The following is a 25,907-nucleotide window of genomic DNA, read 5'->3' as shown; positions in this document are numbered from 1 at the left end:
TAAAACCTCAAAGTCTAGAAAGTAATGTTTTCATAACTTACCCTCATCCAGGCTTCTTGGCATGTGCCTAAGATTGTTGCTGCAAGGAATCTTAAGCACGAGGAAAAGGAAATAAATAGGGAGAGTGATAGTTCAGCATGGTGTGGGAGCACGAACAAACAACATCCAGTAGCAGCTATGGGGGTGGTAACGCTTCGAGGATCTTCTGTGGCCATGACCAGCAGGGATGAAGGCAGGGTCATTCTAGCCAGACTGTACCCTAGTGCCACACCGGTTGTGATTCTGGTCTTATGGGCTTGTTTCCTTCCCATTCTTTAACCCTGCTTCTGCAGTTCTCCTGGCTATTTTTGAGCCACTTGATATCCTGGTTTCACTTGGATTCTCCAGAGAAAAAAACCTTGTGTTTGTGTGTTTGTGTGTTTGTGTGTTTGTGTGTGTGTGTGTGTGTGTGTGAGAGAGAGAGAGAGACAGAGAGAGAGAGAGAGAGAGAGACTTATCACAGGTAATTGGCTCACATAGTATAGATGCTAAAACATCCCAAGATCTGCAGGGTGAGCCAGGAAGCTGGGTATGTGGGAGATTTGATGGTAGAGTCCTAGTCCAAAGCTGGGGAGACTTGAGCAATGTTCTTTTGAAGTCTCAAAGAAGGGAAAAGCCAAAATCCCAAAGGCAGCTAAGCAGGAAGTCTTTTTCCTGTTTCAGGGGACGTCAGCCTTTTTATTTTTGTTTGGACTTTCAGTATGAGAGAGGGAGAGTCCTCTTTATTCAGTTTACTGAATTAAATATTAATTTTATCCAAAAGCACCCTCATAGAAATATACAGGATAATGTGTGACCAAATATCTAGGCTGGTGACCAGCGGCGCAGACAAGTTTGCACATAAAATTAGCCATTTTACCTTCCAATAAATACCTTTCCGCTTCATTTGGCAAGAGTCCGCTTCTATGGCTTGCATAAACAAAAACAAAACCTGAAACAACACCGATTGATTTGTCTGACAGATAAATTTATCTGTTCATGTAGAAAAGTATCTACTATCCCAGGACTCCAGGAACCTGTGGCAGGAACATGGCAAGTTCAAATGCAACCCAGGCAATGGAGCTGCAACAGATCCTATCTCAAAATTTTAAAAAATTACAAACGATCTGGGGATGTGGGTTAGTGCCAGGGCTCTGGGTTTGATCCCCAGTATTGCAAAAATAAGTAAGTAAGTAAGTAAGTAAGTGAAAATACATTTTACAAATTTCTGGACTAAGCACTATGTGTTTGTCATTGCCCTACCTGTAAAGGATGTAGCAGTGAGCATCATTAACAAGATATTTGCCTGTCTGGACTAAAGGTCCCGAGGGGGGTAGAAAGGAAATCAATAAAATAATGTCAGCTAGTGAGAAGCAGTGTGGAAATCACGGGGCTGGTGCACTTTGAATTAGGAAATTAAAAGAAAGTCCTTGAAACGATGACATTTGATGATATTTGAGCGGAGACCTGAGTGCAAAAACTGAGGTGGCCTTGGGAAAGTCTGGGGGTCAGACATTCCCAGCAGAAGGAATAGCAGATGCGGGGCCACCGGTGGGGGTGGACCTGTGTTTGGGCAGGGAAGAGAACCCTGTGGCCAAGCCAGGTGGGAAGGGAGCAATAGTGTGAGAGCCAGGTTTTATAGGGGTTATGAAAGGGGGCGGATTATATTCTAATCACAGTTGGCAGCCAGTTGAGAGTTAAAAAAAAGAGCAGGAGAGGATTTTTTTTCACATTAAAAACAATTGTTTTGGTGCTCTGTGGAGAGCGGATCATAAAAAGACCAAAGTGGATGTTAGCAGACCCTTTTGGAGCCCACTACGGGGAGTCCAGGTGTGAGATGGGACAGACAGAGGATTTTTCCTTCAGGATCTCCGCGTTGTGCTAAATGCAGAAGCTCCCCAGAGGCAAAGTGAAAAAAGCATATGCCATGAGCTGCTTATCTTACACCTCTGGGAAAGCAGTTTATATTAAGTCAAGGGCATCATGAACCAGGGCCACCATGTAAATGCTTGAATAAACACTTCCATTTCCAGGCGCTTGAGAAGGTCAAGGCAGTTCCTTTGTTCAATTTTGTGTAATTTTCCATTCCATTCAGCTGAAAAGAGCAAGCAGGCAGACATCACTGCTCAATTTTTCAGCTTTGTAAGAAAGAGAAATAGAGTGTAAGGCCGAAAAAACAAAATTCACTTAACCAGTTTCTTGATTAATTGAAGGTTTCATGACAAATGTCTGCTTGCGATGGAAAAATACAGGCCAGTGCAAAATCATTGTACAAACAACTGTCTCAATCTAAAATATTTGTGTACCAGTGTTTAGTACTGTTTTGTGTATATTTAAACAACCTACTATTTTGGAAATACGGCACTGGGTGTTCACTCAAGTTCTATGTAATCAAGTTAGTTAAAATAAAAAATTATCAACAACAAATACTAATTACATATAGCTACTTAATGATTCTATTAATACCTCTGTGAAACTATTGCTAATCATAAATAAAATAAGAACATGAAGAGTTTATGAAATAGTTCAAGAAAAAAATCTTATTTTGCCCTTCACAACAAGACATAACTATTTCTTCTTTTTTTTTTTTTTTTTTTTTTGGTTTTTCTCCGGTACCGGGAACCAAACTCACGACCTTGCGCCTGCCAGGCAGGCGCTTTGCCGCTGAGCTAAATCCCCAGCCCCTATTTCTTCTTTTTAAAGTTCCTAACAAAGCAAAAAGTGGATCTTAGGGTATTATCTAATTAACAAATTGATTCATTTTCATCATTTCCCTGTAGTACTTGTTTGACCCCTAAATGAAATGATTAGTGAGATCAGTCATGTAACGATCAATTCTTCTCCTATAGTTTTCAGTCCTCTTTGAATGAATTTTTATTCCCTTCATTAATTATGCTTGAAGGAGATAAACTTTCATATTCAGCTGTATCAAATGTCATTTTAAATTCACCTTGCATGGACAGGACCTTATGGACTTAAGTTTTAATTGGTCATAATGGAAATAATGGCAATATTAATTTGAGTTTAGGCAAAAAAATCCAAGCTAAGAGACAAAAAAATAAGATTCAAGTATTAGTAAGGGGACAGGCCTAACTTCTGTGGAAAACTTACTTAATATTAGATAAGCCAGGCACACTGAATACATTAGCTCATCATTGTCAAACCAGAGCCTGCAAGGAAGGATCTGTAGCCAGTAGATTAGGAAGCTCCAAATATAACAACTAATAAGTGAGTGAATGAAGACTAAAATGTCTGTCCAGCTCCAAATATTTTTGTGCTTTCTACATATTCTTAATTCTCCTGCAATTGTTCTGAAGATAAGATAAAATTTCTCTATTAATTCTATTGTAATTATGATCCTTCCCACTGTAGATAAGTTCATCTGCTCACTTAAAATCAATATTTCTTGTATATAAATTGTTATCTACTATTATAAAAGTACTATTACTTGAAGAAAACTTGGGACAAAGAAATAAAAAAATAGAATATATATTTCTAACATCATAAAAGTCACTTCTACCATCCCAGAAGAATTAAAACATCATACCACAGTGCTATATGTGCACCCATATTTATAGCAGCACAATTTATAATAGCTAAATCTTGGAAACAACCCAAATGCCCATCACTTGAGGAATGGATATAAAAGATGTGTTTTTTTATACAGTGGAATACTACTCAGCCATAAAGTAGTATAAACTAGAAACTTTTATTGGTAAATGAATGCAACTCAAGACCATACTCATAAGTGAATCAGACCCATATGTGTAAACATTGTATTGTCTCATTAATGTGAGAAGCTTAATGGGTAAATAAGATCCCAATTGTACAGTAGACATTGTGAATTGGAAAGAAACTGTTAAAAAAACAAGACAAACTGTGCTGGGGAAAGGGGAAAGGAAGGAAGGGAAAAAGAAAAAAATACATGCATACACAAGATAGTTTATACAGCTAATTTCTCTTAGTTCATTGAAAGTAAAGTTTTGTGCTAATACTGTTTGGACAGGATACCATGCCTATATCTTGTACTCTGAATAACTCCTACAAAGACAAAAATATGCAACGTATTAATTATTGTAACTCTCCTCCTATCCTGGTTTGAAACTCTGTTTTATTGTTATTTTTTTCTTCTCTTTAAAATAAAAGCTTCTACCAATGTTGTAATGTTTTTTATGTCTCTCTTTTCATTTTTTTTTTTTTGTATAACGGAGGGATTATGTTCTATCTCCAGTTTTGTGTTCACTGTGTATGTATAATATTGTATTATTATCCTTCTCTACATCACTGAATATTTTTGGATTGTTTAGTCCTTTGTGTTGTTTTTATGGCACAAATCACTCTTTTGAATGAATGCACTAGAATATATTTAATGATTCCCCCATATAGGTATAATCTAAATCCACTCTTCTTATTGTTAATCATATTGTAATAAATTTATCCCTCTTTGCTCACATTTCTGATATTTGTGAAACATGCATTTCTATAAGTAGAGTCCTTAAAGATATCATGCTTAAGATATGATAAATTTTGACAAAATTTTCTGGTTATTTTCCATAAATGTTGTAATGATTTGTTATTTTATAAGTCTTCAATGGACCACCCACAAAATAACTGCAATATGAGAAGACAAAAATATCTAATTATGGTTTTGAGTTTTTAACTACTAGTGCAGTTGGGTCTTTTTTTACTATTTCATTTGTATTTTTCATTTCTTTGTTGCATGGCCCTCTACATCCTCTAAATAGGAGAATGTTTGCTCCTGCTACATTTCTTTTTTTTTGTGTGTGTGTGTGTAAGGATTTTAGTAAGATGGGGGTGATCTGGTTTTTGGATGTTCGGTAGAACTCACTTGTAAAACCATTTCAGTTCATTTATTCTCTGTGTATGGATTTTAAAATTCTAACTCAGCTTATTTAGTCATTACAATATTTTAAAGAGTTGTTTGTGAGTCAGTTTTGGAGAGTTACATTTTTCTAGGAATGTGTCTGTTTCACAATAGATGTAAAGTTGAGTTTTAAGATTTCATTAGAGATTGAATAATTTGAACTGATCTGACTTCTAGTTTTGCTGATAAATTTTTTTTACAATGAGTGTTACAATTAAGCTTTTCAAACTTGTTTTTGTTGTTATTTTCTGACAATGTCAAAAAAAAAGTTGTAATCAGTTTTCTCTTAAGTTTTTCTCTTCTTCTGTTTTCTTTTTTCTTTTTGGGTGTTACCACACAACTTCCACATCTGCTGAGGTGTTTGAGGTGTGACCTTGTCCCTTGTTTAGTAAAGCACATAGAGGCAGGTGGCCCCAATTTTGGGGGACCTGGTACTGAGGACTTGTGGGTCATCACCCTGCAACTATCTTAGGAAATGTGAAAAATGCTTCAAGAGCCTTAAATGTAAATGAAAAAGAAAAACTCATATTTTCAACATTTGTTTTCATCACTCCATGTAAAATGGATAATAAAATGAAATCTCTTTCTATAATTATCTGCAGATTTCTGGGTGAATTTCTAAAAATTTCTTTTTATTTCTAATAGTAAGATGTCATTCTAACAAGCTGAATGTATGTGGTGGTCCCATTTCCATTTAGTTTAAGAATGGATTGGAAGTTTAAGAATCTACTTTTCTTTTTTTTATTATTATTATTTTGTGTTAGTACATGTTTGCAGGAAATACTCACTACATTCATCATAGGAAGTTTGCACATGAACTTTTAATCCAATATTGACACAATCAAAAGAAATTCCCTCTGGACTTTGATTCATGGTCTTCCTTTATCTTCACTTTTCATAGCCCTGGACAGATTGAAGCTTTTGTTTCATTCTTTAATAGGATTTTTAATGGGTAGTTTGTAAGCATTGTCAGGTACACCTGGTCTACTGCTTTGTTTAGCCACAATTTCTCTGTGTCTGATACATATTAATACCTATTTATCTGATGTAATCTGGATATACATTATGGCTTTTTCTATCTTGTGACCTATCATCATAAAGTGCCAACACCTTTATTTACATTCTCCTTCCTTTTTTTTCCAGGCTCACAGCGTTACAAAGATGAAGCCTTCCACTACATTCCTTCGGCATCCTCCTCCCAGCTCCCAGGGGATCTGTCTCTAATGTAGAATTTAAGCTCTCTAGGAGGTACTACTAAACACTTTTGGGGAATAGGAAAAAATATAGACCTACTAATTATGTTTATTTTTACCTCACCTTAAACTGTTTTTTGTTTTGACTTTACAGAGTATATAATATAATTATAGTAATACAAGTATAATTTACCAATAAATAAGTACTTGTGTTTATTGAGTGAGCCACTCACCGGGGCGTGCCACAGATCTAGTGATTTGCGAGCAGGAAGTTTATTGAGGAACACTGTAGGATCAACATCTGTGGGGGATGAAGGAGGCAAGATTGCATCACAGTTCTCTGCTGGGTAACATTTTGCATTTCATGATATATTTAGCAACCTCTAGAGATATGCTGGTTTCCAGTGGGTAGACAGCAAGGATACTTCTAAATACCCTATAATATACAGGGTGGTGACCATAACAAGGAATTATGCAATTCAAAATGCTGACTTTGAGAAGCCCTGAGGTAAAAGAAAAAGCTGAGCAGCGATCACAGCCACGGCCTTGTTGGGGAGCTCTGGAGTTGGGGTGGGGGGGCGTCACAGCATCCTACAAGGGCAGCCCATGCGCAGCGTCCAGATGCAGGGTGCAGTCTGCCCCTGGGAAGGGGCAAGGGCTCAGGTGAGGGGCTCCCATTGGCTGCAGGAAATCCGGAAGAAGGGAGGGGCTGTGCTATGAGCACTCAGCTGCCAACACCCACAGTACTGGGGAAACTGGGGCTTTAGCTCTGAAAGGTTATGGAGAGAGACCCAGAGTGGTGAAGCAGGGCATCCACTGCAGAGGAACTGCTAGCTCCATTCATCTTTCCCCATTGTCTTTCAGTGGTTTTTCATTGTACTTGTGATTGGCAAAAGCTCTGTATGGGGTACAATGTGAGTTTAACAGGTTTACATTACGGAATGATTACATCGAGTTAGTTAACACAGACATTGCCTCATGCTTGTTTTTGAGAGGAAAGCATTTAAAAATCTACTCTTTCAGCAAGTTTGAAATACACAGACATTATTTATTACAGTCACTCTTCTACGTAATAGGCTGTCAAAGCTTATTCCTCAGGTCTGTCTTTAAATTTTGTTGAATTTTGCTTCATCCTTGCCCTGCTGCCTCACCACTAATCAATCTCATTGCTTCTTAGGGCAATTTCAGGTGTAAACAATGCATTCTAGGTTCAGGCCTGCAGAAACACAGCACAATTTTTTTCCACATGTGTACGCCTCTCTCAGAATAATACTGCTCCCCTTTCTGTCCTCTCACCTCTGCTGGCTCCCCTTTCTGTCCTCTCACCTTCCCTCTCTGGGAAGCCAGAGATGGAAAACGGACAGTGAGTTGTGAGCTGTCTTTTCCTTCCTCTTTCTCTTATTTCTACCCCATTTACCACATGTTTCATTTCACGGCAAAAAGCGTGTAATCTGGTAAAAGTCTGCAGACCACAGTGCAGAGAATGTTGATTCAGTAATTATCTCTTCACCTACTCATATTTTATAACAATTTCTCTTTCAAGTGGCTCTTTCCTCTTTGCCCATAAATGTACTCTCAATGTCTCTCACTCGGCATGTACACCAAAAAGCAGAAAAAAAGAGAAAAAAGTAGCAGTATCTTTCCTAACCTTCATTTTGTCTTTCTTTTCCTCAGAGGTGGTGTAGATAAACTTCCTGTTTCAGTCTCCTATTATCTTTGACTCCTGACTGCTGGCTGTTTGACCACTTGTCTCTATCACGCCTTCAGAACTATTTTTCTAGAAAGATGCACATGACCTGTAACTATCAAATGTTAAAGTGTTTTTTCCCTATTTGATCTTTTTGCAGCACTTTAAAATGAATAGACAGACTTCTTCAGCTTCTTTTTCTTTTTTTTTTTTAACTTTTTTTCCCATTGAAAAAGAACACAGAGGAAGTGGACAAAATAAAAAATATATAGAAAGCTAATTTATTATAAGAGATAACCTGATGTAATCACAACCTGGGGCATAGACAGGTGCGTTTTTTTATACCTTACCGGCCCTGTGATGCAGCTTCCTGTCACTACCAGCTCAAAGCTCAAAAATAATTATTATGTCAGCTACTATGGTAATTACTTCTTTAGCTTTCTTTATTGTTTTGTACCCCAGAATACATTTCTAAACATAATAGTTAGATGTAGCCTGTTCCTAAAAAGTATATCAATGCCTGCAGTATATATTCTGTGTATAGCTTCTTTAGCCCAATATTATATGTGTGAGGTGCATCATTATTGTTGCATGTAGCTATGCTTAATTCTTTTTCACTGATGTATACTATTTCATTGCATGATTATTCTACATTTTTTCATTCTGCTGTATACAAACATTTGAGATATTTTTAGTTTCTGCCTACTGTGAATAATATTAATGTGAACCTTCCTGTCTACATCTTTGGCTATCCTTGTGCATGCATTTGTATTGGGTGTATATCTGGGAGTGGAAGTGGTGACCATTGGCTTTGCATAAATTCAAATTTAATCATTTTAGAAAATGGTTATATCAATTTACACTTCTGTCACTGTTGTGTTGGAGTTCCTGTTGTCCCACATCCCTGCGACCATCTAGTATTATCAGTTTTCTTAACATCACCGTTTGGGCTTATAATGACAATGCAGCATGATTTATATTTCCCTGATAAGTCTGAACAACGTTTCCTGTGCTCATGTGCTGTTTAGGGGCCATTTGAATCTTGTTTTGTGAAATGCCTGTTTCAGTCTCTTGCTCATTTTATTTTTTTGTCGTGTTGCTGGTTCTTTCATTTTTGAAGTTTTAAAATATATATTCTACATACAGTCTTTTATTGTTTGTTTTGCAAATATCACTTCCAATTTCCGTAGTTTAGTGTCTTTTGATGAAAAGAAATTCTCAGTGTCAATGGAATCCACATGTTTTATCCTTTCCTATATGTTCTGTGCCTTTTGCTTCTTACTTAAGAACTAGCCTAGATCATGAAAATACTCCCCCGTCTTCCTCCAGAAGCTTTACCGTTGTGTCTGTCCTATTTCAGTCTAAGATCTACCTGGAATTGATTTTTGTATGTAGTGAGAGGCAGACTGTTAACATTCTGTTTTGTTCCCAAATGGGGGTACAATTTACCCAGAGACACCGTTCAAATTACTGAACTCCCCCTGCTGTTCTTCATCACTAACTTTATTGGATAATTCTTTCTCAATATCTGTAATTTATCACCATTTGTTTTTCTGTTTAGTCTAGCTAGTGCTTTTAAATCTTTTTGAACTTTTCAAATAATGAATTTTAAACTTTATTCTTTTATTCTTGTGTTTTCTCATTCACTAATTTCTATTTTGTAAGTTTACTTTCTTTTCCATATATAGTTTCTGGTAAGTTATTCTTTTTATGGTTTCTCAGGGTAGATCTTCACTCATTTTAGACTTTTATTGTTATAGAAGCATTTAAAGCCATAATTTTTTTCTTTAAGCATCTTTGTAGCTGTGCCCTACAAATTTCCTCTTTCCCCTCCCCCCTGCTCTCCCTTCCCCCTTCCTCTCCCCTTCTTTTTTCTCTCCCTCCCCCTCCCTCCCATCCTGTTGTGGTGCTGGAGGTGGAACCCAGGGCCTTGCACTGTTAGGCATGCATACTGTTCCGGGGCTCCATCCCTGACCTGTTTGTTTGTTTGTTATTGTTTCTATTCAACTCCAAGTATTTTCCAATCTCTTTTGTTTTTTGTTTTTGTTTTTGTTTTTGGTCCTCTGGTGTATTTAGCATTATGCTGTTTAATTTGCATATATCAGGGAGTTTTTTAGAGATCTTATTGTTTTCTGTTTTCTATTGTGGTTCAAGAACAACACCCTCTGGATAATTTCAATCCTTTTAACATTTACTAGATTTGTCTTTTGTCTGGGACATGGTTTCTTTATAAACATACTATCAATGCTTGAAACGAGGGCTTCCTGGACCAAATCTGGATATCCTTTTCTAAAATTAACAATGAGAAAAAGATAATTTTGCTTTTTATCTCTTTTGTGCTTTTACTAATTGTCTAGCTGTTCTATTACTTGCCCAGAACATGGAGTATCTATGTTTTTGGAGCTATTTCTCCCTTTAGCTTTGTCAATCTTTGCTTTATTTCTTTTATTCTATTATTAGGTACATGCACATTTATGATTGTTGTATCTGTCTGATAGATTGATACTTTTGTGAGGTTTCCTTATTGACATGTGACAGCACTTTTTGTCTTAAAGTCTCTTCTGTCTGTTGCTAAACAGCCTCTAGGCCTGTTTGCATGCCATCTCTTTCCCTATCTACTTAATTTAATCCTATTTATAGCTTCATATTTCAAATCCATCTCCTACAGACAAAAAATAGAGCTTTGCTTTCATTCTAGCGATCTGTGCCATTTATTAGACTCTACTGTTCTTCAACTTTTAATGTAATTATTGAGTAGTTTAGTCTTGTTTTGTTTTTAGTATATTTTCTCTGCCTTCTATTTCTTATTTGCTTTATTAGTTTCATAATTTTTAGAATTCTATTTTTGTTGACTCATTGACTTTTTAACTGCACCTTTTGATGTTAATTTTAATGATGTTATAGGAAATAAAATACAGTATCATTAAAGCAAATATGCCAATTTACATTAATATACTAATCTTTTAACAATGACATATACCCATTTACTTCCCTTCCATTCATTCCTTTATGCTCTAGGTTTCACATGCATTCCATATATCTACATCTACTCTTTTAAGATCTTTAAGACAGTGTTTTCATTTTTGCTTTCAAATGGGCATATCTACTTTGTAAAAACTAAAGGAAAATTAGTTTTAACAATTTACCCTCAGTGTATCAATTAGGACCATTCAATTGCTAAGTTCTTTCTTATTTTTCTACTTTAATGTATTGCATGGAATTATTTTCTCTTTGTTCCTATTGCTATTATCACATATTCCCTCCCAAACACAGTGATGGTGAGGTGGGGGAGGAGAGCAATGGGTTCTGAGCTCTTTGGATAGAGAATGATAGTCAACATATTTAACTTACCCTGGTGAATTACCAGAAAGTATAGGCTATCTTTGACACTGGTATATTCTATGTAGTGTGTTAGACCAGGCTTTTCTTAAAGACACTCAATGAATATTAATTAGATTGTTGAATGAACAAAGAGACTTTCTAAAACCCACAGTGAGGGGGAACCTGTATACTGAAAAAAATGTTATCACTCTGAAAACTGATAACGACAACTAACAGGAGAGGCAGTTAATGGTACATTATTGCTTGTCTGTAAAAATGAATAACAAACAAACAATTTTATCTCATTTTGTGCATAAAAGTGATGCATATAATCTGTTAAGAGAATCCTAATGAAAAGGGATGAAAACTGATGTGTCTTCCAGAAGTGTGTCTATCATATCATTTCATCACAAGACCGCTGAATTTCAGAATGAAGAGAGCCAAAAACAAATATTATTAGTATTATGGCCACAGAGATGGTGTTAGCTCATGAATGTCTCTATAAATACCAATATTATTTTCTACAAGGTGCAAACTGAGATATTTACCATTCTTTTGTTTTGTTCCCTCCTTTCTTGTTTATGGTTTTCTTTTTACGGAGAAGAAAACACACTCTTTGTGTTCATTCACTTTAATAAACTAGTGACCTTATACACCAAGGGGAAGTTCCTTGAAATGACAGATGTGAGGGCTTCTCAGATTAATTGAACAGCTGGATTTCTACGATAACTATGACCTGCTAAGAAAAATGAGCTATGGGATACTAAAAAGAAAAGGACGACAGTTTAATTAAAACTGGCTCAGGCTAGAAACCTTAATGAATTGCAGTCCCAGGGCAGGGCAGATCTCAAGACCCAAAATTCCTAGGGGAACTGTCAATAATAAAGATGCAATTATCTGAACTGATTGCTCACGAGACTCAACTTGTTTTCAATAACACCATGAGTCGTTTCCCAGGGCATAATGATTTGGCAGAGAAATAACCTGCCAGAGTGTGCTGAAAATAGCTGCTTTATAATTACATTTGTACTTTCTGAAAATCTGATAATGAGGTAATATCTGATCTGCAAAGAGTAATCATGCATTCGGAGAGTTCCATATTAAATGTCACATGAATGAAATTTCTACTCAATAGATACAGCCTAATCACAAAAACTTCAGGATAGCTAAATTCAACTGAATTTTAGATAAAAGAATCAAGATTTGCCATTCAGTCTACTCTGCTATTTTTAGTAGATCAGAAAGGACACTTACTTTCCTGAAGGGACACAACCTCATACTGCTTCTGCAGAGTTCTAAATGGATTTGGGGGTGCTTGGAGGTTGTGTGATTCCATGGGAACTCATGTAGGAGTCCAGTTATTTGATACTGTTGTTAATTAAAGCCCTGCTGTTTCTGTAGTAATAAACTGCCATAAACTTAGTAAAATAGCAAGGTTAGTTTTTTTTTTTTTAATAACTACAGCAGTCAGAAGACTGAAATGGGTCCACAAGCTGCATTATTTATGGAGATGTTAGGAAGAATCCATTTTCTTGCCTTTTTCTAGTTTTGAGAGGCTTCCTACATTCCTTGGTTCATGGCACCTTCTTTTACATTCAAAGTCAGCGGTGTAGCATCTTCTTTCCTCTGTAACTTGTACTTTCATTTGCACATTTGCTTTCCATTTCTCTGACTCTCTTTCTTTTCCTATGAGGACCCTTGTGGTTATTTTGGCCCTTTGCAAATATTCCAGGGGAAATCACCTCAAAAGCCTTAACTTAATCTTACCTGCAAGATTCCTTTAACTGTATAATATAACGCATTCTCAGGTTCTGGTATTTAGACATGGATATCTTTGGGAGAACTATTGTTCAGCTTATCATGCCTCCCAAGTAGTCAGTACCCTCCACTACACACACACACACACACACACACACACACATCCCAAAGGGAGAAGGATTCAGCCCACATGTTATGGAAGCTGAGAAGTTCCATGATTTGCAGTCAGGAGAGCTGATGTTATAATTCCATTCTGAATGTGAAGGTCTGAGATCTCGGAAACTCCATTGTGCAAATTCCAGTCTGAAGCCTGGCAGGATCAAGACTCAGGAGTCAGTTTTTCATTTCAAAAGCAGGAAAAGACAAGTTTCTTAGCTCCTGCAGTAAGACAGGAGGAATTTCCTCTTATTCAGCCTTTTAAATCTATTCAGGTCTTTAGTTGGGTAAGATCCACCCACATTAAGGAAAGCAAGTTGTTTTAATCAGTCAATGAATTCAAATATTAATCTCATCCAGAAATATCCTCACAGATCAGAGGATAATACTTAACCCACTATCTGTGTACCCTGTGGCCCAGTCAAGTTCACAAATGGAATTAACCCTCACAAGAGCAGTAAAATTGGCAATAAAATTTGACTCTAATTAGAATCAAGGCACAGACTTATGTTTGCCACTTTTCTGGTGTTAGAACTGGGCTAGAAGTGAATTGTGTTCAGTTGTGGGTTCCAGAAAAACACTAGAGTGTGGTTTATAAGAGTTAAGGAATTTGAGGTTGGGCATGGCGACACGCACCTGTGATCCCGAGAGGATTGCTGAAAGTTTGAGGCCAGCCTAGGCTACATAGTGAGTTCAAGCCCAGCCTGGACTAGAGAGCGAGACCTTGTCTAAAAGAAAATAAATAAATAAAGAACTTGTAATTTGTCTGCCTCATACATCAGGAGGTCGAAGCGTAAGTAGCCCATGGCTTTCCATTTTCCCCTTTTTTCCTATGCTCTCTTTAGGGATAGTTGGTGCACTTTGGTTATCCCACCAGAAGAAAGGGCAGGTAGAATTGTATAACAGGGCCATCTGTAGCTTTAGGAGTCAATGGGAAGATAAGTTTTTACTCTCTGGTCATGGCAGTAGAGGAAAGCAGACATGAAGCAGTTGGTTCAACAATTTAAGCATTTTCTAGAACAGTCTAGAACAATTCCAAGACCTAAACTTCTTCCATCATCAATTAGTTGTCAGATATGAGCATCTGTCTTGGGTTTTTATAAATGTGTCACCATACTTATCCAATATCCCACTACAGTCTCCCAATAGACTACTAAAATTAACTTCAGGATGCTTACACATCATCAAATAACAGACTGTTTCATTAAAATTATTTAAGCTAGTTCAAATAATAGTCATGTTTGTAGCTTTCTTTTATGCATGTTCACTTTTTAAAAAATTTAAGTGACTAAACCAGTGAGTTATTTTGTTACTCTGTAGGGTGGCCTCTTGCGGTACATATTATTTCTTTGTCAAAATGGCTGTTGATTCAGGGCAGCCATTTTGTTCAGTGTGTTCACAGCCCCTGTTCTCTGTTGATAGGTTATGTCAGAAATTACAGTTAGAGCTCCAGACCTGCCTACTCTGTGGCCAAAATTGGTTCACTTAAGTACAGACAAATGATGAAACCTAAACCAGTCTTTTGCCTAGGAATTTTAAAATTAGAATTGAGAGAAAACATTTAATGTTACTCAGAATGGCTGAATTCTAATATATAGAATCAGAGAGCTATTGGTCTCTACATCTTCTATAATGACTGAGGAACAGAAAAAACCCAGGTCATTCTAGATCATTTTTGGAGTTCTGTCACATTTCCTGCTTGATTTGTTTACTGACTTTTAGTTATTAGAAAATGTGGTGACTAGTTCAATAAAGTGTTCTTTTATATATAACCAGAGATAACTCTACAAAATATAGGATTACCTGTTCATAAAAAATAATGTCTGTAGCCGGGTGTGTGGTGCACACCTGTAATCCCAGCACGCGGGAGGCTGAGGCAGGAGGATCATTGCGAGTTCAAGATCAGTCTGGTCTACAAAGAGCTCTCAAGGCCAGCCTGAACTGCAGAGTAAGACATTGTCTCAAAAAGACCAAAAAAATAAAAAATAAAAATAAAAGTCTGTAAAAGAATTACTTCTGTTATAACGGAGGAAATTACTTTCATTATTTCAAAGACATCATAACTTCTGGACTACAATTAATCAAATCATAGTTTTATTTCATAATTTCTAATGCATCATAGTATATAATAAAATATGATTAAGTGAAATCACAGTAATAAAATTCAGGACAAACAAAATCTGGGAGGAGTGTGATATATCAAGAGAAAACAAAGTATTTTATAACAAGAAAATACGTTAATTTCAGACTTTATTTCAAAACTCTAGGGTAGACCAGAGAAGTTCAGTATGTAATATAGAGATTTATTATTGTGAAAAGGTCCACTTTAGAATTTGCTAAATTTGAAAATTTAAAAAGTATCTTGTTTCCATTTCTTACAGAAAAACCATCCCAATACTTGATGTGAAAATAATTTTATCAATCTTACTTTTACTAGCTAATTTTAAGATGCTAAAACCTGGCAGTTCTGACACTAGTTATGTTATTTAAAATATAGCTATATTATAGAGCACTAAATCCCCCATCTGTGGTGGTGAGAGATTGTACTATGTAGCATACCATGTTGCTAATTCATAAGTTTTTTTCCCCCGACAACACCACAAGCAGTCTCATCTCAAATATCTTGTTAATGAATCTTACTCTGCCTCCTCTGGTAATGCAGATGGGGTTAGCTTCTGGGCCTTCTGGAAGCAAATAAGGAAATGGGACTGACTAGGTTATAAATCCAGATGAAACCTTATATGAAGAGACTCTCATTTGTGCCATCTGCTCAGGCTGAGCTGGAGATGAAATATAGTGTCACTTCCACAATCCCTGGAGGATCATCACAAATGATCTTCCTTCAAATTTGCCCTCAACTTATTACAAGCTGCTGTAATTCCTTTTCACTGTCTTCATCATAATGTCATCTGCCTTCAGTTTTCCCTTGGTCTTTAAATGCATCACTGATGCAGCTGACCAACCCTTTCCTTGAAATGTGCTTCTCTGCCCTAGAACGTTCTAGAAACACAGAGAATTTTGCCAATATTCTCAGGTGTCTGCTTTCCCTCTCTCCCCATACTAGACATGTATTCTTCAAGCTTTTATTTTTCGGGATCTGAGGAAGTTTTATCCCTATACTTTCTTCCTCGGAGACCATATGTGTGCCTGTGCTTTCTGCTGTCATGTGTGTGCAAATCCCCATTTCCTTTCCTAAGTTTTATTTCTATTTCTCTATGAGCCAAGTGGGCCCTTACAACTGGGCTGGTTTTTCAAATTTAATAAAACACAGGCCTCATACATCTTTGGACCACAAAACATGTGTCCTCCTGATTTTCCTACGCTGTCAATGGCATTGCAATACTCACAGTCTTGAAGGGACTTACTGGTGTTGCTGCATTCTGCAAAGCAGAAGATCTGCTTCCTTCTTGTAAAGTGACCATGCATCATGATAAGTGCTTTTTACTGTGATTCTCATGAAGTGATGACACCTGTTACTCCACGGTTTTCTGAGATGCTTCATTTGTTTACCCTTTCCTGTCTGCTGATGTTTTCTAACAGAATTTATCAGAGCACAGTGGTAAGTAAATACTAATTATTTCTAAAATGAGCAGCTCAGAATGAGAATTCTGCTTTTCCTTCTACTTCTGTTCTTTGTGTTATCTGCTGATGATAAGAACAGTTTATCAGTTGGTTCTTGATCCACTGACACGTACTGCAGAAATGATTTTGGGAAGAAACAGTCAGGGAGCAGGAGAGGTCCACTTTGGTACACATGCCAAGGTGGTCACTGGAACACACACTGCTGAAATCAAACAGAGTTAAATAATATCTGGTACTAACTTTGCTTACAGAAAATCCTGCAGCTTTCTGTGGGATAAACCTATTTCTGCATCTTCTAATTTTCTAGTTTGTCTAGAAGAAGGTTAAGCCTTCATTACTGGATTAGCTTATATGCTTTTAATCAGGAAAAAGGGGCACTTGCTAAGATCATGGTAATTATAGTTACTAGTATATATGATGTAAATAGAATATGTATTGATTCAGAAATTTTACCAGTTTTTTCATGTAACAATTAAATGTGTTTATTTATTTTTTGGTCTTATTTGAGACAGGATCTTGCTATACAGTTCAGGCTGGCCTTGAGCTCACTTTGTAGCCCAGGCTGGTCTTGAACTTGCAACGATCTTCCTGCCTCAGCCTCCCAAGCTGGTATTACAGGCATATGCCACCACACCCAGCAAGTTTATTTTTTTGAATTCTGTATTACATACAATTTCCTTGTTGAGCTAAATGTGACTAATATTATATTATCCTTGAAAATATACTGTTAGAAATAGTACAAATATGTACTAATGAGAATAACAATAAAAAATAAAAATAGGCAAACATCAAAAAAGCAAAATAAATGAGTAAGAAATAGTGAGTTTAGAAATAGTGATTTTAGACTTAAAATTTTAATAATAAGAATTGCTTCTTTTTCACTGTAAAACATCTGCTTTCATACTTGTCTTAAAATTCTGAATGTACCCTATAATTAAAATTTAAACAAATTTTATAACCACTAGAAGTAGGGCAATAACTAAAAACATAAATTGAGTCACTGATCATCCAGTTGTCACTGGACTTAAGAGGTTTGCATTAGCAACATTGCACTGTGGTGAAATTTTAATTAAATTCATATCTCTTGTTACTAACATTTTTTTTCTAAAATTGATATGGTGTGTACTTCAAATAAAAGATATTCATGTCCAGATGATTGTCTGCTACAAGTGATATAGTGAAAGACTTTAGAACATAACAAATTTGGGGAATAGGGAGAGAATTTTCTAAAATAACAGAGGTTATTGTAGCTAATGTATTACTAAAGTCTAGCACCGCACATCAAACAGCTGTCTTGCGAAGGTCCCAGCTGGCTTATGAGACAAGCTATTCAATTCCCAGTGGTACATCATTTAATTACCAGAAGCAAAGCTACAGATTTAGCTAAATAGAAAACTCAGATGAACCCCTAGTGCTCTTTAGTGCGTCTCAAGATCATGATCGAACCTGTCAATAGCACTGCCTCATTTCTGATGGCAAACGTGCCTGCTAGCGGTGATTCAGAAAAATCTTTGTGTCCTAAATGTGAAGAAAGCTTATATCAGTCTTTCTCAATGGACAGTGATAATTTGCAGCAGAATTCGCTGAGATGCTTACAATTGATTCCATCCTTGGTGTCTACTGCTCATGCTCAAAATCATACTATGGAGCAAAGGGTCAAACATATTTCTTTTAATATGCTCCCAAGATGATTCTGATGTACCATAACGCTCAACAACATCCCCAGACTTACAATTTGTGAGCAATTCTGAGGGGAAAAGTGGAGTATAAATACATGTGCCACTCAGTTTATTAAGAAACAAATGTTTGGGAACATTTAATGTAATCTAAGTAAAAATAAAGTCTCATGAATTCTACAACTCAAGATATTTTACAATTAAAGAATTATAAAACTTGAACAGTGGTGGGCTTACCTTTCATATACAAAAAGGATGTATCTGAGTTGTTTCATGGACAGCTATAGACTATGGACTAGAATTATAGGGGCCTGGCCTGCAACCCCACCCCCAAGCTATGTCACCCTCGATGAGGCCCAAGATGCAGTCTGTGGCTAGAAACTTATTCAAGGAGTGGTCAAAGTCACCTAAGTTGGGATGAAATATTTAAATACTATTTAGAAAAATCCTCATGATAAGGACAGAGTAGGATATATGTCAGTCATCTCAATCATGGGTTAAAACATTCTCAATACGGACAGTTTTACCCCTAGGAAAACTGTTTTCCAGTACAGGGGATTGAACCCAGGGCCTAGCACATGCTAGGTAAACACTCCACTCCAAAGCTACATCTCAGCTCTTTTAAATTTTTTATTTTGAGACAGGGTCTCTCTCAGTTGCCTGGACTGGTCTCAAACTTGTGATCCTCCTGCCTCAGGCTTCTGAGTAGCTGGATTATAGGCATGCACCACTGTACCCTAAGAGATGTTTTTAGTTGTCACACTAGTGTAGGGGAGAAGGAAACACTGACAGCCAGCAATACTGCTAAGCATCTTTCAGTGCACAATATGGCCTCAACCACAAAGGATTACGTGGCTGAGAGTAGCAGTGGTATGAACTATTATGAGGAATTACATGGTACTAAAACATCAGTGCCCAAAAGAAGCATTCTAGAGAATAGCCTGTTGTAACCTCCAGTTTTTCAGGCTAATTTTGGATTTAGCAATATTAGAAAAAGGCTACAACATGTGTTTTCCTTCAACAACAAAACAAATCTGTCAATTAAAACGTATGGCAGTGAACAGCAAAGTCCTCATAACGATACCTGGGACATTCTTTTGACCCTTAAACTGAAAGAACATTGTAAGGCTGGCCAGCGATATTTACTAAACACTTCAGTCCAAAAATTAAGGTTTGTTAAAGAAAATATGCAAGAGACAGAGAGATAATAAAGAAAAAAGAGATGAAAGATGAAAGGATGGAAAGGATGGAAATGGCAATTAGAATTGGCCTAAAGGTATAAATAGTTACTTTGCTTATCCACATGAACACTATGAGCTCAAAACAGGAGTGAAAACTAGATAAATAACAGATACAGTCATATTCTGTGTTATCTAATTGAATCCTGACAGTACCACTCTAAAATGGATCTCAGTGTATCACTTTTCAAGATCCTATCAGTAAATCCTCATATGCTTCCAATAATAATTCCTTTTATTTATTTATTTATTTATTTATTTATTTATTTATTTATCTTTTGTTTTTTGTTTCCAGTACTGGGAATCGAACTCACAACCTTGCACGTGCCAGGTAGGCACTGTGCTGCTGAGCTAAATCCCCAGCCCCTTTTTAAAACTTATTTATTTTTTTTGGTTGCTTCCAATAATAACTTCTTTTCATCCTCAGTTAGCCAGGACCAAATTCGATGGTTTAAAAACACAAAGCCAGTTCAGGTTGGAAGGAGTAGATGGATAGGAGAGCTCTTGAGTGCAACATGAATCAAAAATGGGGATGAAATTTAAAATAGAAAATAAAGCTCCCCATCTATCTAAGTCTGCTTTACGCTGCTGTAATGGAATACCACAGACTAGGTAATTCAGAGTGAACAGAGCTTCTTTTGGCTCTCAGTTCTGGAAATGAGGAAGCTGGAGTGAGGTGCTGCGTCTGGTGAGCGCCTTGTTAATGCGTGGTGACTCATGACCTGCAGGAGGCGTTGCTCGGTGCAGCAGTAAGAGAGGTGCCGAGCTCATCCTCTGTAAGGAGCCCACTCACTGTGAAGAATAGACTCCTGATGACAACACTAATCCAGCCACAAGGGCTGAACCTGTGACCTAACCACTTCTTAAAGCCCCTGGCTTTCAGTACTCTGCACTGGGGATAAAGTTTTCAACACACGAACTTTGGGAGACACATTCAAACCTCCACACTCTCTCACCCGTCCCATTTCAGGGACTTGCTCCTATCGCCCTGTGCTGTTTCCAAGCTAGATGTGCAAGTCTGTGGGTGAGGGAAGAGAGAGACAGGGGAGGGGAACCTCTGTGGAAGCACAGATTATACGTCCCCCTGGCATCCATAAATTCGTATTTCATGAAAGCAGAGCATTTAAAAGTTGTATTTTAAAATTTAATGTTACAGGTTCCCCAAATTCTTGTTCTTGCTTCTTCTTAAGGTCCTTGTCTCAACTTAAATGTTCTTCCCTTTGACTACCCAAGTTAGTTCTTTCATGTACCCATCTTTTGTCACAAACCCCATTTTACTTTCTTGATAACACTTTCCATCCCCAGATCTTTCTGGTTATTGTTTGTTGATGTGTTCATCTGCCTACACCCTGCTTTGGACCATGTCCCCAGTGTCTAGAACAGTCGCAGTGTGAAGAGAGTAGTTTTTGGATGAAGGGATTAATGGATGAAGTCCAAACTCCTTAGCTGTTTATATGCACTCTCTACTTTCAAAAGAACTAAAACCAGTGCATTTTTGTATTCCTTCCATGTGCAGATCAGTGGGAGTAAGGGAGACTTTATTTAGTTGGAAAATAATTCCAAATGTTCTGAAAGCAGGCTTTTAAAAATTAAAGGGATAAGCCCTCATCCCAGCTATAGTTCTCTTTTAAAAAAAAAAAAACATTGAAAATGTTGAATTTTAAAGACATTCAAGTACATGGCACACATCCATCTTTCTTAAATACATATTTTAATTTGATGAAGCAAAATATCTTCATGTAAGCCATGCAAAAAATTGTTTTCTGAGCATATACTAGATCTCAAGCACTGTGTGCTATTGTAGAACAAAGTAAAGAACGCCTTTGCCCCGTACTTCTCTGCGGGATCCAGATAAGGAAGCTATTCAAAGCACATGCGGTAGGTGATACAAGAGATGAGTCACAGGAATATATAGAAATGGCATTATCCTTGGTTGGAATGGAAGGTAGGTGATGGGCAGGAAAGCCTAAACCGAGACTCTCAGGTGAGTTAGCTGAGCAAAGGGGGAGTGTGGGAAGGAGCATGTATCAGACAAGGGAATCAGCAGATACAAAAAGAGTCTCACGAACAGGTCTGGCCGGAGTGGCTCATGCTGACCGCATTGTGTACAACTGAAATCAGTTAGCGAGTCCTTGGTCATGGGTGTCAGTGCAGCCTGTTCCGCTAGCTGAGTTTCTTCTCCCTTCATTCCAGGCTCATGCTAAATCTTTTCAACTAATGCACAGTCTAAATATCATTTCTTCCAAGAAATCCTCCTGATATTTCAAATAGAAGCAACCTCTCTCATCGTTCAACTCCTATCCTTCATTACTTTATTTACAGGCTGTCACAGAGGGTTGTACAAATTTTGCACACACAATTTATCCAACCGTAAGTGGCAACCCTACCCATCTTATACATGTGTGCTTTTCAATATGCTGTAACTTTCCCAATACTCTTCAAGCACCTTGAAGGCCCAGTCCCCATTGACCTTTCCCATATGTTCTTTTGTGCCAAAAGCATTTTGCTAGAGTAGTAATCCAGTTGTCTGTACCTGTATGTGTGGTATGTTCATGATACGTTAGTTCTGTAAGGAACTCTAAGAAAACCTACATCTAACATGGAAAATGGGAATGGGTGAGAACTTGCTAGAGATATGTATTCTCAGCAGTGTTTAGATGTGGTAGTAATAAGAGACTGACCCTTCCCTGCTGTGAAGATCAGTTCATTCCACTGCTTTCAAATTTTGAAATTTGCTTTGTGTGGCCTCATGACCATTTCATGACATCAAAGGATTCACAAGAACTCAACCTCTTGGAGTCACCATCAAGTTTATTATTCCTGGTAATTTCCCAAGTGCATTCTTTTTATTAAGAAGTTGCTCCAGTAGGTGATTTTTTTGAAACATTAAAACATCAGTAGTGCTTACACTGAGAGTCACTGTCACAGAAATAAGTCTATTCTTTTTCTTTCTTTTTCTTTCAACAGCATAGCAGTCATTTGGACTGTATCTACACTAACCAGAAAAAAACTGCATCTCACCACCATCCGGTGCCATTAACCTCTGGAAATTTTTAAGAAATCTGTGCTAAAATGTGTGTGTGTGTGTTGAAAGAATATTTGGGGGAAATTTTGTCTTGAAAATACTTTTAGTGACTCAGAAAAGTTTAATTCAGATTCCTCATTCTTATTCTATTACATTTCAGTTAGAGCAGCAGGGTTATAACTGTCTATACACCACAGAATTCTATTTTCATAGCTTTTCCACAGATATAATGTGTTCACCCAAAAATAAGAACCTCTACCAACTCCCTCCCTCTATCCTGATGGACACCAGAGGTTCTGGGAACCCCCTGCCCAAGTGGTATCTACCATTTTAGAGCTGGAAACTCCTGTTCCTCCTTAATATCTGAGGTAGCAGCCCCAAAGCTGGAAACACAAACGTAATCAGGGAGAAGCATGGTATTAAGCTCAGACAGTTTCAATTAATTCATTAAAGGGCACATGGCTGAGGAAATGAGAAGCAGCACAATTTAGTACTAATGGAAGGAAGGGAGAGGAAATGGTGTTGCCAGATGGCCTCGTGTGGCTCTGGATATACAGTAGAAGTGTAGAGAAAAATATAGGCTGAACATTGGAGTCATGGCAGTCATTTACACTGCATTCCGTGCTTTGCAAAAGAGCATCAAATATTTATTGATTCAGAACATTTTCTTCTTTTTTCCCAAGCAGGTAAACATTTCTAAATCATCAAATTTCCTTTCTTACTGGCTCAGAAGTAAGCTGCTGCATTCACAGAGAGATGAGCTATTCAGGACTCAGTAAATCCTTTCTATATCAGCGGTTGCCCTGAAATTGAAGCAGTAAATGTAATAAATTTTACCAAGTTTGGAGAGGTAGTACCTGTGCTGAGAGAAAAGAATCCAAACTTAGAAAAGCTGTGCTTTTACTTTGGAGGGATTGAATATCTTTCTAAGAAAAGACAATACTTAACAAAAGACAAAACAATACAAAAGACAGCACTTTTAACAAAAGACAATACTTAACAGAAATACTCAACAAAACACAAAGTCATCCAGATTTCTATGTGGGTTTGTTGAGGGTTTATTCATTTAAGAATAAGCTTCTTATTACTTATATTTGTTTCATACAAGTATAGAGAAACTGCTGGACTAAATTTGACATGAATGTCACAGTAAAAGAGCTGCTGTATTTTGCATCTTTCCAAGATTATTGATTTATATATTTCTCAGATTTAGCCCAAATCACATTACAAGTTAATTTTCAATGCAAAAGTACTCTAGATATTTGAAGACTATGTTCTCTCAGTGTTTGACAAGTAAATGTTTTAAATCACTGAAATGCTAAGCAATACTCCCATGATGTAGAAATAAGTCTTGTAGTTACAATTTCTTTTCTCAAAATGTTTTAAACTTTTAAAAAAAGTGTCTGTAATGTTCTACATCCTATTCTAGGTGGCAGTATTTCAGTTTTTTATTATGTTTTTAAAATTTAATTACATTTTATTAGCTTATGTTAATATTGTATAATGACAGGATTTATTTTGGGGAGTTGATACATGCATTTAACATATCTTAATCAATTTTGATACTATTGGTTCCCTTTCTCTTTCCTCCACCCTCTCTTGTCCCTTTCTGCCTTCCTGTGTCTACCTCCTGGTTTCCTGACCTCTCTACTTCATTCATTTGTTTATTTTTTAGTCTTCTCATATAAGAGAAACCATGCAAATGAACTGACTAATGCTTCCCAAAGAAATTCAAATGGCCAAACTGCATATAAAAAAATGTTCAAAATCTCTCACTGTCAGAAAAATGCAAATTAAATCTACATTTAAGTTCTATTTCAGGATTGCTGTTTGAGTGGCTTGGGTCTGACTCCTGGGAGCTTTCTAAACTGACTAAGAAGCAGAACCAGGTGGGCTTTGACCCACTGCCACCACAGTTCCCAGCTGAAAGCCACGGAGAGAGTCAGGTATTTCCCATTTACTTCCTGAGGGGAGAGCGGGCAACCCAGGACCCCACCGCCAGTACAGTCTGAATCTCTGCCCTCCGTGTACCCACAGTGAGGAGTTCCTCACTCAGAAGGCCTGTGGACTGCTCTAACCAGGGTTCAGGTGTGGGCCCTCTCTGTGCATGCCCTACACCAAGCAAGTGGGCACTCTAAGAGCTGCTGGTACCACGGTTTGAGTCTGTGCTTTACTTGTGCCCCAACCCCCTGGTGGGTTGCAGGCACAGGCAGTCTGTGATTGCTGTCAGTGTGGCTTGCATCTGTTTCCTGTATGCGTTCTGAACTGACTGGAGACACAGAATCAGGTGGTCCACAAACTGTTGACCCTGCAGTTCATTTCCGGGTTTTGCCTGTACCCTGAATTGCCTGGGGACACAGGTCCGCTGAACCAGGATTGTCCCACCAATGCAACCTGAGTTTGGATCATACATGTGCCCTGAACTGCAAAGGGACACTGGATCAGACAGTCTGCCATCAACTGACACCAATGCCCAGGTCTAAGACCTGGGATAACTAGATACACTTCAGCAACTGCTGGAAAACCCCAGACTAAGTAGTGCATCTCAGTAGACACTGAGGGGCAAAGCTGACCAACAGGAAAACTAGGGACACTAGCAGCCTTTGCTGTGCAGTCATTGAAGAGGGAAACTGAGCTTTCTGCATCTGGTATCAAACATGACAAGACGAAGGACTAAAACACAATCCGAGAACTCCACCCCACTCAGAACAAGTCCAGCAGACATTGACATAGGAGAACTTGGTAAACACACACCTAAAATTGCTGAAATGATTGCAATGGAAGTAAAGAAACAACTCCACAAGGCCATAGAAGAGATCAGATCAGAAATAAACTCTCAGGCAAAAAATGAAATGACAATAATAATGAAAGAACTGCTCAGAATGTCTGAAGAAGAAACATATAAGAAAATAAAAGAACACAGGTGATGGATGGAAACATTAAATGAAAAATATAGAAAGGACTTAGAACACATGAACCAGATTCAAAGAGACTTCCAGGAAATTAAAGCTTCCATTGAAATCTGCCAAAACCACTTGAATGAAGCTGAAGATAGAATTTCAGATTTTGAAGACAGCATGGCAGCTAGCGACCGTGAAAGAAAGGATCTCTTAAAATCAACAAGGATCCAGGAAAAGTCAATTCAACAGCTGCCAGATGAGGCAAAGAGGAATAATGTATGATGAATAGGAGTCAATGAAACAGCAGGAGGCAACACAACTGACATAAAAAGAATATTTGCAGAAATAATAGCAGAAAATTTCCCAAGTATGGAAACAGAACCTGATATACAGGTAATGAGGCATATAGAACTCCAACCAACCACAACCAAAATAAAACTACACCCAAAGTATAATAGTCAAGTTCCC

This window comes from Chinchilla lanigera, unplaced genomic scaffold (genome assembly GCF_000276665.1).
Source record: "Chinchilla lanigera isolate Chin_1 unplaced genomic scaffold, ChiLan1.0 scaffold00004, whole genome shotgun sequence".
NCBI lineage: Eukaryota > Metazoa > Chordata > Mammalia > Rodentia > Chinchillidae > Chinchilla > Chinchilla lanigera.
Note: the sequence above shows the minus strand (reverse complement) of the source record.